This window comes from Rutidosis leptorrhynchoides, chromosome 1 (genome assembly GCF_046630445.1).
Source record: "Rutidosis leptorrhynchoides isolate AG116_Rl617_1_P2 chromosome 1, CSIRO_AGI_Rlap_v1, whole genome shotgun sequence".
Lineage (NCBI taxonomy): Eukaryota > Viridiplantae > Streptophyta > Magnoliopsida > Asterales > Asteraceae > Rutidosis > Rutidosis leptorrhynchoides.
In genome coordinates, this window is record NC_092333.1 from 617,604,378 (window position 1) to 617,620,503 (window position 16,126).

Below are 16,126 nucleotides of genomic sequence, written 5' to 3' on the forward strand. Positions count from 1 at the left end.
TTAACATAACCATGTCACTGATCTGAAACTCTAATGGTTTCCTTCGAACATCGGCGTAGCTCTTTTGGCGACTACGGGCTGTTTTCAATCTCTCCTTGATTTGTACTATCTTCTCAGTCATTTCGTGTATGATCTCGGGACCAGTTAATTGTCGATCTCCTACTTCATTCCAACAGATAGGGGATCTACACTTCCTTCCATACAATGCTTCGAATGGTGCAGCTTTAATGCTCGTATGATAACTGTTATTATACGAGAATTCTGCTAATGGTAGATATTTATCCCATCCGTTTCCAAAATCGATCACACATGCCCTGAGCATGTCTTCAAGAGTCTGAATTGTTCTTTCACTCTGCCCGTCAGTTTGTGGATGATATGCGGTGCTCATATCCAAACGAGTTCCCAGGGCCTCCTGTAGTGATTGCCAAAACTTTGATGTAAATCTACTATCACGATCAGATATAATGGAAATAGGTATTCCATGCCTTGAAACAATTTCCTTTATGTATAATCGTAATAGTTTCTCCATTCTATCCGTTTCCTTTATAGGCAAAAAATGTACAGATTTGGTGAGACGATCAACTATTACCCAAATGGTGTCATAACCCCAGGCAGTCTTAGGTAACTTTGTGATGAAATCCATGGTAATACCGTCCCATTTCCATTCTGGGATTTCTGGTTGTTGAAGTAACCCTGACGGCTTCTGGTGTTCTGCTTTAACTTTGGAACAAGTTAAACATTCCCCAACATATGTTGCAACATCTGTCTTTAAATTAGGCCACCAATAATGCGTCTTAAGATCTTGATACATCTTTCCAACTCCAGGATGTATCGAGTATCTTGTCTTATGTGCCTCATTCAATATCAACTTCCTTAATCCACCCAACTTCGGTACCCAAATACGGTTTGCAAAATATCAAATTCCGTCTTCCCGTATAACGAGTTGCTTCTCATACTTCTTCATTATTTCATTTCCTATGTTTTCTTTAGTAAGAGCTTCTCGTTGAGCCTCTTTGATTTGTGAGTTGAGATTCATGCGAATTTTTATGTTCATCGCTCGTACTCGAATTGGTTCCCGTTCCTTTCTGCTTAGATCGTCAGCCACTACATTCTTTTTCCCGGGATGATAGCGAATCTCACAATCATAGTCATTTATCAGCTCGACCCACCTACATTGCCTCATGTTCAGCTGTTTCTGATCGAAGATATGTTGAAGGCTTTTATGATCGGTAAACACAGTGCATTTAACCCCATATAAGTAGTGTCTCCATATCTTCAATGCAAACACTACTGCTCCCAGTTCTGGATCATGCGTCATGTAATTCCGCTCGTGAATCTTCAATTGACGAGATGCGTATGCAATAACTTTCTTTCGTTGCATAAGGACGCAACCAAAACCTTGTCGCGAAGCGTCACAATATATCTCAAAATCATCGTTCCCTTCAGGTAACGATAAAATAGGTGTCGTAGTCAACTTCTTCTTCAGTAATTGAAATGCACTCTCCTTCTCAGAGGTCCATTCGTACTTCTTCCCTTTTTGCGTTAACGCTGTTAATGGTTTAGCTATTCGGGAAAAATCTTGAATAAACCTTCTATAATAACCAGCTAAACCTAAAAATTGGCGTATCTGCGTTGGTGTCTTAGGAGTCTCCCATTTTTCAATGGCCTCAATTTTAGCTGAATCAACCTGAATTCCTTTGCTACTAACAACGTGGCAAAGAAATTGCACTTCTTTCAACCAAAATGCACACTTAGAAAATTTGGCGTATAACTGTTCTTTTCTTAACAATTCTAATACCATCCTTAAATGCTGCTCATGCTCTTGCTCACTCTTGGAATAGATAAGAATATCGTCAATGAAAACGATAACAAACTTATCTAAATACGGACTACAAACTTGATTCATGAGGCCCATGAATACAGCTGGCGCATTCGTTAATCCAAACGGCATGACCAAAAATTCATAATGACCGTAGCGTATCCGAAAAGCAGTTTTTGGAATATCTTCTACTTTGACGCGTAGTTGATGATAGCCCGACCTTAGGTCGATTTTCGAGTAAACACATGATCCTTGCAATTGATCAAATAAGTCATCAATTCTCAGTAGTGGATACCGATTCTTGATAGTTAACTTATTTAATTCACGATAATCTATACACATTCGGAAAGATCCGTCTTTCTTCTTGACGAATAAAATCGGAGCTCCCCACGGTGAAGTGCTCGGTCGAATGAAACCACGGTCCAGTAATTCTTGTAACTGGCTTTGTAACTCTTTCATCTCAGATGGTGCAAGTCTATATGGAGCACGAGCCACTGGTGCAGCTCCCGGTACTAGATCTATTTGAAATTCTACAGATCTAAATGGAGGTAATCCCGGTAACTCTTCCGGAAATACTTCAGGAAAATCTCTTGCCACAGGCACGTCGTTGATGCTCTTCACTTTTTCCTTAGTTTCGACTTTATTAACATATGCTAAAATGGCATAGCACCCTTTCTTCAAGCACTTTTGAGCTTTCAAACAACTAATGAGTTTTAGCTTTGAGTTACCCTTCTCTCCATAAATCATTACTGGCGTTTTATCCTTACGAGGAATGCGAATTGCCTTCTTGGCGCACACAACTTCAGCTCCTATTTTGGACATCCAGTCCATGCCGACTATTACATCAAAACTTCCTAATTCTATGGGTATCAAATCAATCTTAAATGTTTCTCCGGCTAAATTTATTTTACAATCACGGCAAATTTTATCGGCTTTAATTAGTTTACCATTAGCTAACTCAATCATGTACTTAGCATCTAGAGGTAATGATGAACAATTCAATTTAGTGTGAAAGTCTCTACACACGTAACTTCTATCAGCACCAGTATCAAATATAATAGATGCGGATAAGTTATTAATGGTAAACGTACCCGTAACAAGCTCCGGGTCTTCGCACGCCTCTCTAGCATTAATAACAAATGCTCTTCCACGTGCAGATCCGTTATTCTTCTCTGGATTCGGGCACTGACTCTTATAATGACCCGTTTCCCACACCCATAACAAGTAACAGTGGCCAAGGCAGTTCTATTTGCATTGGTGGTAGGAGTCTTGGTACCGTTTGTATTTGTAGCAGGAACCCTACAATCTTCAGCAAGATGACCTTTTTGATTACAATTGTTGCACACCACATTACAATAACCAGAGTGATGTTTGTGGCATCTGTTACATAAAGGATTTCGTCCCTTGTAACCTGAGTTCGAACCGCTACCCGCACCTTGCGTGGTTTCTTGTTTCTTGTTGGATTGTTGATGATTACCTTCCCACTTTCTTTTGTTTCCCGATGTCTTGACATCGGTGTTCTTATCCAGAATAATCTGGTCCATCAACTCGTTCGCCATGGTGATAGTTTCATGAATAGTCATGGGTTTGGATGCTGTAACATTTGCCTTGACCTTTTTAGGCAAACCGTCTTTGTACAGTTCAATCTTCCGTTCTTCGGTTGGTACCAATTTGGGACATAGCAAAGCTAATTCCATGAATCGCTGATTGTAGTTGGTGAGTTCAGTACCAACAAATTTCAGGCTTCGTAATTCATCTTCCAACTTCCTAACCTCGTTCCTTGGACAATATTCGTTGATTAGCATTGTTTTGAATTCTTCCCAGGGAGTATCATAAGCTACATCTCCTCCTACGGCCTTCACATAGTTTTTCCACCACGTGAGTGCACTATCTTGTAAGGTGCACGATGCATACTTGGTCATGTCCTTCTCAATACAACCACTGATTTTAAACACAGACTCAATCTTTTCGATCCACCAGGTTAAACCGACCGGTCCTTCTGTTCCACTGAATGATGAGGGCTTGCAACCTTGAAAAGTTTTGTAAGTGCATCCCACACGAGGATTTGGGTTAACTGCAGCACCTCTTGCAGCCTCGACCCATAACATTCTATCATTTACTCGCTAATTGATGAGTTCCTGGATTTCTTGTTCCGTCATTCGGTTCAATCGCGCCATAATCTTCAATAAAAATGGAAAAAAAAAATAATTATTCACATGGAATATTATAGATGTAGTACGTATTTACAGTACATCGTAGCTTATTAATAATATGAACCAGTTATTATTATAAAAGCCTTTTCTTATTATTAGCATTTTATAATTATACCTAGGGTAGTACCTACCCGTTAAAGTTCATACTTAATAGCTTAGTACGAAAATCAATTACTATCACCCAAATAATACTCAACCATGGAAAATTATTGCATTTCACACTTCACTATTTTACATATGCTTATCTTACATCAAACATTAAGCAAACCACACTAGTAATATTATACAAAATGTTATATGATCCCATGGTTTAAAACAACAGCGTATCATTTAACCAAAAGCGTTTGTGTTCAAAGGAATCGCTTAAAGGTTATCATGGTTGTCTCCCTGCGTTTTGGCTGAGGGGCTGAAGAACTGGATGCCGGGATAGAACTAATAGGAATAGCGGGAATAGGTGTGGAAGTATCTGATGGAGTTGGTGCCACAACATCCTCTCTAAACTCGGGATTTGGATTTTCCAATTCAGTAGCCTTTCGTTTCTTTCCTCGTTCGAACTTGTCTTTCGTAATTTCCTGTATTTCTTCCTCCTCAGGATCACCTTCCGGTTCCTCTTCAATTGATTCAACCGAAACTTGTGAGTCTTCCCCAAAGGTGTCGTTTTCATCATCGGATAGGTTAATGACTAGAACACCATCTGAAGATTCTGGTTCGGAGTCGCTGAATGTGATAACAAGTTCTAAGCTAGACATCTAACACATAACAACTAGCATGTTAGTATCACATAATATTTATATATTAATTTTTAACCAACAAGGATAAGCAATAGTTTTCTAAATCAAACACGGTCAAAGTCCAGACTCACTAATGCATCCTAACAAACTCGATAAGACACACTAATGCAAATTTTCTGGTTCTCTAAGACCAACGCTCTGATACCACATGTTATAACCCGACCTTAACCATAAGGATGAATACAATAACATATGATTTCATCGCGAGGTATTGACCTCTATATGCGACATTTTTCAAAAACTGCATTCGTTTTTACAATACAAACCATAGCTTTTATTACAAATACAAGGTTTAAACAACTTAATAATGATTATCGTTTAGCGATAATCTTAGACTTACAAACTTTACATGTGATAATAACAATACGACTTCCAACATATTTTACATTACAAATCCTCCGATATGCAGTTTTATTTTTGACACAAATATGCATACTCAAGATCTTGCTTAAATTCAACATGTTGCAGAGGAAGCTTTTAGTTATCACCTGAGAATAAACATGCTTAAAACGTCAACATAAAGTTGGTGAGATATAGGTTTAATGCCGGCAGCGTTATAAATATAGACCACAAGATTTCATATATAAACGTTTTAATAAAAATATTCTAAGTTGTTGAGCACTTGATAATCATACTTAACATTTAATCAACGTCGCATATTCCCTTTATTATGAAATCTTACTACACCGTACCAAGTGTAGTCACCGAAACGAAGTACTGTGCAACCGTTGAATACTGGTCGTCCAGTCCGGTTGGGGTTGTCAGGCCCGATAGATCTATCAACAGGATTCGCGTTTACAATACCTCATGTAAATAATAGTTACCAAGTTACAGGGAAGTATGCCAGTGGTACAACTCAACGTAGAATATATATTTTTAATCATTTGTGCCGAAATATTTAGAGTTTAAAAGTGGGACTATATACTCACTTTTGCCTTGAAGGTATTTATCACGACTTCGTCTCCAATAGATATCACGAACCTAACCATATATATAATATATCAACATATTTTCTTTTTAAGTAATCGTTATATATATATATATATATATATATATATATATATATATATATATATATATATATATATATATATATATATATATATATATATATATATATATATATATACTTTTAATACTTTTAATATTTTCTTAGTCCGTAGTTAGCAGTCCGATGTTAGTGGTCCACAATTAGTTGCTTAAATAAAATAAATAAAGACCCCATCGTATTCGTATTGATCAGAATTAATCTCGACCCATGGTACCATGTTGTCAAGTGACGTGTTGCGTACATAAAGTACCGTGTTGTCAAATGACGTGTTGCGTACAATCATGAGGTCTTATGATTAATCTTCTCGTGTTGTTTACGGGTGGTCCTGAAATATATAAAATCAAATCATAAGTAAATATATATGAAATATCATATTAATTAGAAATATATGGTTAATTTAATTTTTCTCCAAATATTTCGTAGCTAAACTAGCTTCGGATACCCGATCTTGTTTTAGTCGTAGTTTCTTCATTACAACTCCGTTTTTGTTGGTTCAACTTGCCACTTCCTTGGATCGAGTCAAATTTTAAGAATATGAACTGAAAATACCTTAGGTTATACTCGAAATCACAGGTTATAGGTCAAACTTTGGTGAAACTTATGAAAGTGATCATTTTCCATCATAAAAACAACATTTAATGATCATTTTTCTAAAAATACTTACACTTTGAGTTAAACCATGAAATTTTTATGTGTTAACATATTCATAAGAAATATCATTTTTCCAGAACATGAACTTCCAATTCAAAGCTTAAGATGGTTTTTAATTATTCAACCCAAAACAGCCCCCGGTTGCACTCCGACGACGTAGATTCAGTTTTTAAGATGTTCTTTGTAAAACCAAGTTATATCTTGTTAAGTTAGCATATCATTATGATATATTAAAGGTCTTGAAGTGTTTTAAAAGTTAAGTTAGAAGGATCTATTTAGTTTGCAAACAAGTTTGAAATCATTCAAACTATGTTCTTGTTGTTAAAATTTTACAACACAAAATAAGATAGCTATATAAATATGAATCAAATAAGGTTATGAACAAGGTTACTACCTCAAGTTACTTGAACAAAGTTACTGTAAAAGATGAGAAAAATTCTAGAACCAAAAGAGTGGTGGAGTAGGATCAAAAGGTTGGAAGTAAACTTGTATTTTTGGTAGGATTATTGAAGTTTTCTTGTAAGGAATTTATTATGATGATTAAGGCTTGTTTTTGAAGCTAGATCTTCATGGTTATTTGCTGAGATTGTGAAGAACACTTAAGGTTCCTAAGAGTGTGTTTTTGGTTAGAGAAAATGTGTAGTAAAAATGAAATTAGAATGGAGTATAAATGGTGGTGAAAAGATGTATAAATTTGTAATATTGTGCAAAAGTCTTGTAATATGCCAAATTGATTAATCATGCATGCTAAGATCTAAAATTGGCTGACTCATGGCTGCTAATAAAGTGATTGTGATGTGTATATACTAATAGTAAATACGTATAGGAGGTGGGTATGATACGAGTACATATACTCTAGGTATACGTGTAGAAATTTTGAGGAAACGGAACGAGAATTCAAATATAGCTATCTTTTGTAAATATACTTATATTGTTTTATGTATATAAGCCCTTTAAAAGTGATTAAATACATATTTATACGATACTTGTATAAGTATTATAGGTTAAAGGTATATATGTCAAATAACGTTACGTATAGTTATCATTTTGAAAACTTAAGTTAGTAGTCTCAAAGTATACTTATAACTTATTGTTATTAGTACACAATGAGATGTTAAACCATTCTTAGATCATGTTAAATATATATAAATACATATATATACACAAACGTATAATTATCGTTTGTTATATAGTTCGCGATATCATCGGTCAAATTGGACGGTCAAACGTTGTGTAAAACTCTTTTTAAAAACATAAATCTCAACAATTTAGATTACTTATCATGTTGGTAAGGTTTAATTTATGTAAATATTAATCTCATAGGTATAAAATGATCGAAAAAATCCGGGTCGTTACAAGGACACTCGCACTTTATATTTATGACTGATGGACTGTTATGGACAAAAACCAGACGGATATATTGAATAATCCAGGACAAAGGACAATTAACCCATGGTAATAAACTAAAATCAACACGTCAAACATCATGATTACGGAAGTTCAAATAAACATAATTTATATATTTCATATTTAATTGCACTTTTAATTATCGCACTTTAATTTATTGTCATTTATCGTACCTTTTAACTATCGCAATTTTATTTTATCGCACTTTCATTATCGTTATTTACTTTATGCTTTAAATTAAGTTATTTTTAATATTTTACATTAGGTTTTAACTGCGACTTAAGTTTAAAAATCGACAAACCGGTCATTAAACGGTAAAACGCCCCTTTTTATAATAATAATATTTCTTATATATTTTTGTATTTTTACAATTATAGTTTTTAAAAATATAGCGTTAAGCTTGTTTAAAAGATCCCTATGGAACGAAACGGACTTACTAAAAACTACACTACTATACGATTAGGTACACTGCCTATAAGTGTTGTAGCAAGGTTTAGGTATATCCACTCTATAAATAAATAAATATCTTGTGTAAAATTGTATCGTATTTAATAGTATTTCCTTGTAAAAATTAATAGTATTTTATACCCCTTAGCTTTAACATCAGTCCGAAAGGCCCTCAACCTAAGTCAAAAGTTACTAAGTTATTAAATCGTTTCCAATGGTTTGAAAGTACGTAAATTAAGTTTTAAGTATCATCATCATCATCATCGTACGTAAAAAGTAAAGTAAGTTTCAATCAAGAATAGAGATCGAAACAAAGGCTGACTTCGTTCAGCTGCTACGACCTCTATACAAATCGAAAAGACGCGTAGTCAGTGGCCATGGCTCTGTATATGAGTCCTTTAACCACTGACCAATTTTCAGAACCAAACTCGTCTTCATTTGAACGTGGCGATGGTATAAGTGCGAGTAGGTCAGAATTTTCAGCACAACTTTACAAAGACGTAGTGACTTTCGGAAGGCTATAAATTCTAAACCATATACCGGATTAAGACGAGTCTTAAACGAAAAGTCATCTAATCGAACCTAAATATCTGGAAATTAAATTTTACAGTAGCCCAGGAGACTGATCAGACCCTGAAAACAGTAAGCAAGTGCTCCGGTGGGATTCTTGGTGCTTGATGCTCATCATGGTTCTCATCCTGGATGCTTGTAGCTTCAAGTGTACAACTCAATGATGTGTTAGCATCACTTTGACCAAGGTTTTACCATCAACACAAAAGAGTCAAGACTAAGAATTTAAAACACAACTCATGTGAGAGTTTGAGCAAGGTGATGAACCAAAGTTACATCAATTTTCTTAGTTTTAACACAAATACAAGTCTTATTAAGCTATAAACTTTGAATCAAACTAAATAATCAAGACCTTAAGCTAGAGAGCTTAAATCTTAACTAGATATTAAAGATCTTAGACTAAAAAGTCTAGATCTCATGTTCTTGGTGAAATCCTAAGTCAAAACACTTAGACTTTCAACTTTTACACAACCATAAGTTATGAAACTTAGATCTTGTAAAGTAAAGTGAACACAAGTTACAATCTAAAATACAACAAATTAAAGAAGATCATAAGTTAGTAAACTTTGATCTTAACTAACTTTTTGTAGAAACTTCAAGATAGAAAGCTTGTATTTCTTTTGTTCTTGAAGATCCATAAAGTAAAAAGTTGGATCTACAAGTTACATGAAGATCATAAACATAGATTTTGATCTTTAAACATAAATAAAGAAATCTTAAGTTAATAAAATTAGATGTAACAAGATTATGAAGATTCAAAGCTAAAAAGCTTGAATCCTTCATGTTCTTGAAGATTCTTCAAAACAAAGTTGGAATCAACAAAAGTTATGAAGATTCAAGTTACAAAACTTGAATCTTTAAACAAGAATGATGATGCTTTCGTGAATGATGAAGAAAAAGAAGAAGAATTAAAGTTTAAACTTACAATTTTACTCAAGTATTTTAGAGAGAAAACTAGAGAGAAACTTGAGAGAAAAAGAGTGTGTGTTTGTGAAAAATGAAGTAGTGAATGGAGGGTCTAGTATTTATAGGCAAAAAAATCACAAAAAAGACAACAAATGGTGGTGATGGTGGGGGAGACAAAGGTGGACGATTTTGGAGGGTGGGGGGGGGGGACCATTTTGGCCTCATGTGGTGCGGCATGGTGTGGTCCATGGTGGTGGTACAAAGTGGTGTTGGTTTGTTGGGTGGTATGGGGTAAAAAGTTAAATGGTGTAAGTAGTTGTCCATAAGCATGCTAGTTACTTGTCTTAATATTTCATGGACTTAATTATTAATTACATGAGCTAATTAACCCATTAAGTGGTCCACTAAGTTGAGTAGATTGGGCCATGGAATTCCATTAAGGTGTTAAGTCCATTAAGGTAACTCGTAAGCGTTAGTAAGCGCTAAGCATGATTAAGGAACTATAAGGCTAAGTAATTGTCATTAATAAACGACAATCAAGTTTACTTAGTCATAATATTCCAATTATGATAAAAGTTTAACGTGTACCAAGTACGTAGCTCGTTTCAAACGTCAAGTGACACCAACGGTCGTAAAAGCATTCGGGGATCAAGTTAAGTGATTACACACTTAATAGCACGTTGTAGGATGTTAACGAAAGTAATTAATCATGAAATAAAATCCCAGAGCATAAACTAGCTCAGTACGCACAAATACGCAGTTTCGTGAAAGTAATAAATATAATTATAAGTCGAAAAAGTCGGGTCGTTACAATATTAAATTGTGAACTATATGTTATTGGTGTTGCTAGCTTATTGTGAATTGCGGATATTAGTTTATGCATGATGTTTTCATGGTTGTTGAATTGCTAGCTTGTATGCGGTATTGTGTAAGTGATTGCAAGTAAGTAGATTATATATGTATATGTATAATTATTGCTTTCACTAATCATTAGCTTACCCCTCTCGTTGTTTACCTTTTTACAGGTAATGTGATTGTAAGGCTAGCTAGTTGTTAGACTAGATTTGTAGGAACGCTTGGGCTCGATGAAATGTCCCGTCCTTATTGATTAAAAACGTTCCATATTAATTGATTTCGTTGCGAGGTTTTGACCTCTATATGAGACGTTTTTCAAAGACTGCATTCATTTTTAAAACAAACCATAACCTTTATTTCATAAATAAAGGTTTAAAAAGCTTTACGTAGATTATCAAATAATGATAATCTAAAATATCCTGTTTACACACGACCATTACATAATGGTTTACAATACAAATATGTTACATCGAAATCAGTTTCTTGAATGCAGTTTTTACACAATATCATACAAACATGGACTCCAAATCTTGTCCTTATTTTAGTATGCAACAGCGGAAGCTCTTAATATTCACCTGAGAATAAACATGCTTTAAACGTCAACAAAAATGTTGGTGAGTTATAGGTTTAACCTATATATATCAAATCGTAACAATAGACCACAAGATTTCAAATTTCAATACATATCCCATACATAGAGATAAAAATCATTCATATGGTGAACACCTGGTAACCGACATTAACAAGATACATATATAAGAATATCCCCATCATTCCGGGACACCCTTCGGATATGATATAAATTTCGAAGTACTAAAGCATCCGGTACTTTGGATGGGGTTTGTTAGGCCCAATAGATCTATCTTTAGGATTCGCGTCAATTAAGGTGTTTGTTCCCTAATTCTTAGATTACCAGACTTAATAAAAAGGGGCATATTCGATTTCGATAATTCAACCATAGAATGTAGTTTCACGTACTTGTGTCTATTTTGTAAATCATTTATAAAACCTGCATGTATTCTCATCCCAAAATATTAGATTTTAAAAGTAGGACTATAACTCACTTTCACAGATTTTTACTTCGTCGAGAAGTAAGACTTGGCCACTGTTGATTCACGAACCTATAACAATATATACATATATATTAAAGTATGTTCAAAATATATTTACAACACTTTTAATATATTTTGATGTTTTAAGTTTATTAAGTCAGCTGTCCTCGTTAGTAACCTACAACTAGTTGTCCACAGTTAGATGTACAGAAATAAATCAATAAATATTATCTTAAATCAATCCACGACCCAGTGTATACGTATCTCAGTATTGATCACAACTCAAACTATATATATTTTGGAATCAACCTCAACCCTGTATAGCTAACTCCAACATTCATATATAGAGTGTCTATGGTTGTTCCAAAATATATATAGATGTGTCGACATGATAGGTCGAAACATTGTATACGTGTCTATGGTATCTCAAGATTATATAATATACAATACAAGTTGATTAAGTTATGGTTGGAATAGATTTGTTACCAATTTTCACGTAGCTAAAATGAGAAAAATTATCCAATCTTGTTTTACCCATAACTTCTTCATTTTAAATCCGTTTTGAGTGAATCAAATTGCTATGGTTTCATATTGAACTCTATTTTATGAATCTAAACAGAAAAAGTATAGGTTTCTAGTCGGAAAAATAAGTTACAAGTCGTTTTTGTAAAGGTAGTCATTTCAGTCGAAAGAACGACGTCTAGATGACCATTTTAGAAAACATACTTCCACTTTGAGTTTAACCATAATGTTTGGATATAGTTTCATGTTCATAATAAAATCATTTTCTCATAATAACAACTTTTAAATCAAAGTTTATCATAGTTTTTAATTAACTAACCCAAAACAGCCCGCGGTGTTACTACGACGGCGTAAATCCGGTTTTACGGTGTTTTTCGTGTTTCCAGGTTTTAAATCATTAAGTTATCATATCATATAGATATAGAACATGTGTTTAGTTAATTTTAAAAGTCAAGTTAGAAGGATTAACTTTTGTTTGCGAACAAGTTTAGAATTAACTAAACTATGTTCTAGTGATTACGAGTTTAAACCTTCGAATAAGATAGTTTTATATATATGAATCGAATGATGTTATGAACATCATTACTACCTCAATTTTAGTAGGTAAACCTACTGGAAGTGACAAGAAATGATCTAGCTTCAAAGGATCTTGGATGGCTTGAAAGTTCTTGAAGTAGGATCATGACACAAAAACAAGTTCAAGTAAGATTTTTACTCGAATTAAGATAGTTTATAGTTATAGAAATTGAATCAAAGTTTGAATATGAATATTACCTTGAATAAGAAAGATAACCTACTGTATATAACAAAGGTTTCTTGATCTTAGATGATTACTTGGAATGGATTAGAAAGCTTGGAAGTAAATTAGTAAACTTGAAGGGATTTTTGAAGTGTTCTTGAAGTGTTCTTCCTATGATGATTATAGCTTGATTCTTGAAGTGATTTTTGATGAAGATGATGATTAACTACTGGAAAAATACGTTCATAATAGTGTGTGTGTGTGTTGAGAGAGAATTAGAAAGAGAATTGGAAGTGAAATGGAGTGAATGATGAGTGGTAATTGGTGAGTGGTGAGTGGGGTTAAAAGGAGTTCTAGTTAGTTGACTAGCTCATAGTAGAAGTTAAAATTGATTAGTCATACATGACATAATCAAGAGTGGAATCCCATGCTAGTTCCTATTGGTATATACTCATAGTAAGTACGTTTTGAAGCTGTGTATAATACGGGTAAGAATACGACTAGAATTCTTGATGAAAGAAAAGAATGGAAAAGTAACTGTAACCATTTTCGTTAAGTATGAGTGTTTTGATATATGTCTTGAAGTCTTCCAAAAGTATTTTAATACATCTAAATACACTACATGTATATACATTTTAACTGAGTCGTTAAGTCATCGTTAGTCGTTACATGTAAGTGTTGTTTTGAAACCTTTAAGTTAACGATCTCAATTAATGTTGTTAACCCATTGTTTATTATATCTAATGAGATGTTAAATTATTATATTATCATGATATTATGATATATTAATATATCTTAATATGATATATATACATTTAAATGCCGTTACAACGATAATCGTTACATATATGTCTCGTTTCGAAATCCTTAAGGTAGTAGTCTTGTTTATATGTATATAACTCATTGTTAATATACTTATGGAGATACTTACTTATCATAATCTCATGTTAACCATATGTATATTCATATATATATCATCATGTCGTTTTTACAAGTTTTAACGTTCGTGAATCGCCGGTCAACTTGGGTGGTCAATTGTCTGTATGAAACATATTTCAATTAATCAAGTCTTAACAAGTTTGATTGCTTAACATGTTGGAAACATTTAATCATGTAAATATCAATCTCAATTAATATATATAATTATGGAAAAGTTCGGGTCGCTACAGTACCTACCCGTTAAATAAATTTCGTCCCGAAATTTTAAGCTGTTGAAGGTGTTGACGAATCTTCTGGAAATAGATGCGGGTATTTCTTCTTCATCTGATCTTCACGCTCCCAGGTGAACTCGGGTCCTCTACGAGCATTCCATCAAACCTTAACAATTGGTATCTTGTTTTGCTTAAGTCTTTTAACCTCACGATCCATTATTTCGACGGGTTCTTCGATGAATTGGAGTTTTTCGTTGATTTGGATTTCATCTAACGGAATAGTGAGAACTTCTTTTGCAAAACATTTCTTCAAATTCGAGACGTGGAAAGTGTTATGTACAGCCGCGAGTTGTTGAGGTAACTCAAGTCGGTAAGCTACTGGTCCGACACGATCAATAATCTTGAATGGTCCAATATACCTTGGATTTAATTTCCCTCGTTTACCAAATAGAACAACGCCTTTCCAAGGTGCAACTTTAAGCATGACCATCTCTCCAATTTCAAATTCTATATCTTTTCTTTTAATGTCAGCGTAGCTCTTTTGTCGACTTTGGGCGGTTTTCAACCGTTGTTGAATTTGGATGATCTTCTCGGTAGTTTCTTGTATAATCTCCGGACCCGTAATCTGTCTATCCCCCACTTCACTCCAACAAATCGGAGACCTGCACTTTCCACCATAAAGTGCTTCAAACGGCGCCATCTCAATGCTTGAATGGTAGCTGTTGTTGTAGGAAAATTCTGCTAATGGTAGATGTCGATCCCAACTGTTTCCGAAATCAATAACACATGCTCGTAGCATGTCTTCAAGCGTTTGTATCGTCCTTTCGCTCTGCCCATCAGTTTGTGGATGATAGGCAGTACTCATGTCTAGACGAGTTCCTAATGCTTGCTGTAATGTCTGCCAGAATCTTGAAATAAATCTGCCATCCCTATCAGAGATAATAGAGATTGGTATTCCATGTCTGGAGACGACTTCCTTCAAATACAGTCGTGCTAACTTCTCCATCTTGTCATCTTCTCTTATTGGCAGGAAATGTGCTGATTTGGTGAGACGATCAACTATTACCCAAATAGTATCAAAACCACTTGCAGTCCTTGGTTTTATGAGCTTCTCTAAGTACCATTTCTCTCATATCTCCAAATTTTGGTACCCAAATCCTTTCAGCCCTATACCAGGTTCCGTCTTCCCGAATATTAAGATGTTTCTCCGATCCTTTGGGTATTTCATCCTTTAAATTTCCCTCTTTTAAAACTCCTTGTTGCGCCTCCTTTATTTGAGTAGTAAGGTTATTATGAATCATTATATTCATAGATTTTACTCGAATGGGTTCTCTGTCCTTCCTGCTCAAGGCATCGGCTACCACATTTGCCTTTCCCGGGTGGTAACGAATCTCAAAGTCGTAATCATTCAATAATTCAATCCACCTACGCTGCCTCATATTCAGTTGTTTCTGATTAAATATGTGTTGAAGACTTTTGTGGTCGGTATATATAATACTTTTGACCCCATATAAGTAGTGCCTCCAAGTCTTTAATGCAAAAACAACCGCGCCTAATTCCAAATCATGCGTCGTATAATTTTGTTCGTGAATCTTCAATTGTCTAGACGCATAAGCAATCACCTTCGTTCGTTGCATTAATACACAACCGAGACCTTTCTTTGATGCGTCACAATAAATCACAAAATCATCATTCCCTTCAGGCAATGACAATATAGGTGCCGTAGTTAGCTTTTTCTTCAATAACTGAAACGCTTTCTCTTGTTCATCATTCCATTCAAATTTCTTCCCTTTATGCGTTAATGCAGTCAAGGGTTTTGCTATTCTGGAAAAGTCTTGGATGAACCTTCTGTAGTAACCAGCTAGTCCTAAAAACTGGCGTATGTGTTTCGGAGTTTTCGGGGTTTCCCACTTTTCAACAGTTTCTATCTTTGCCGGATCCACCTTAATACC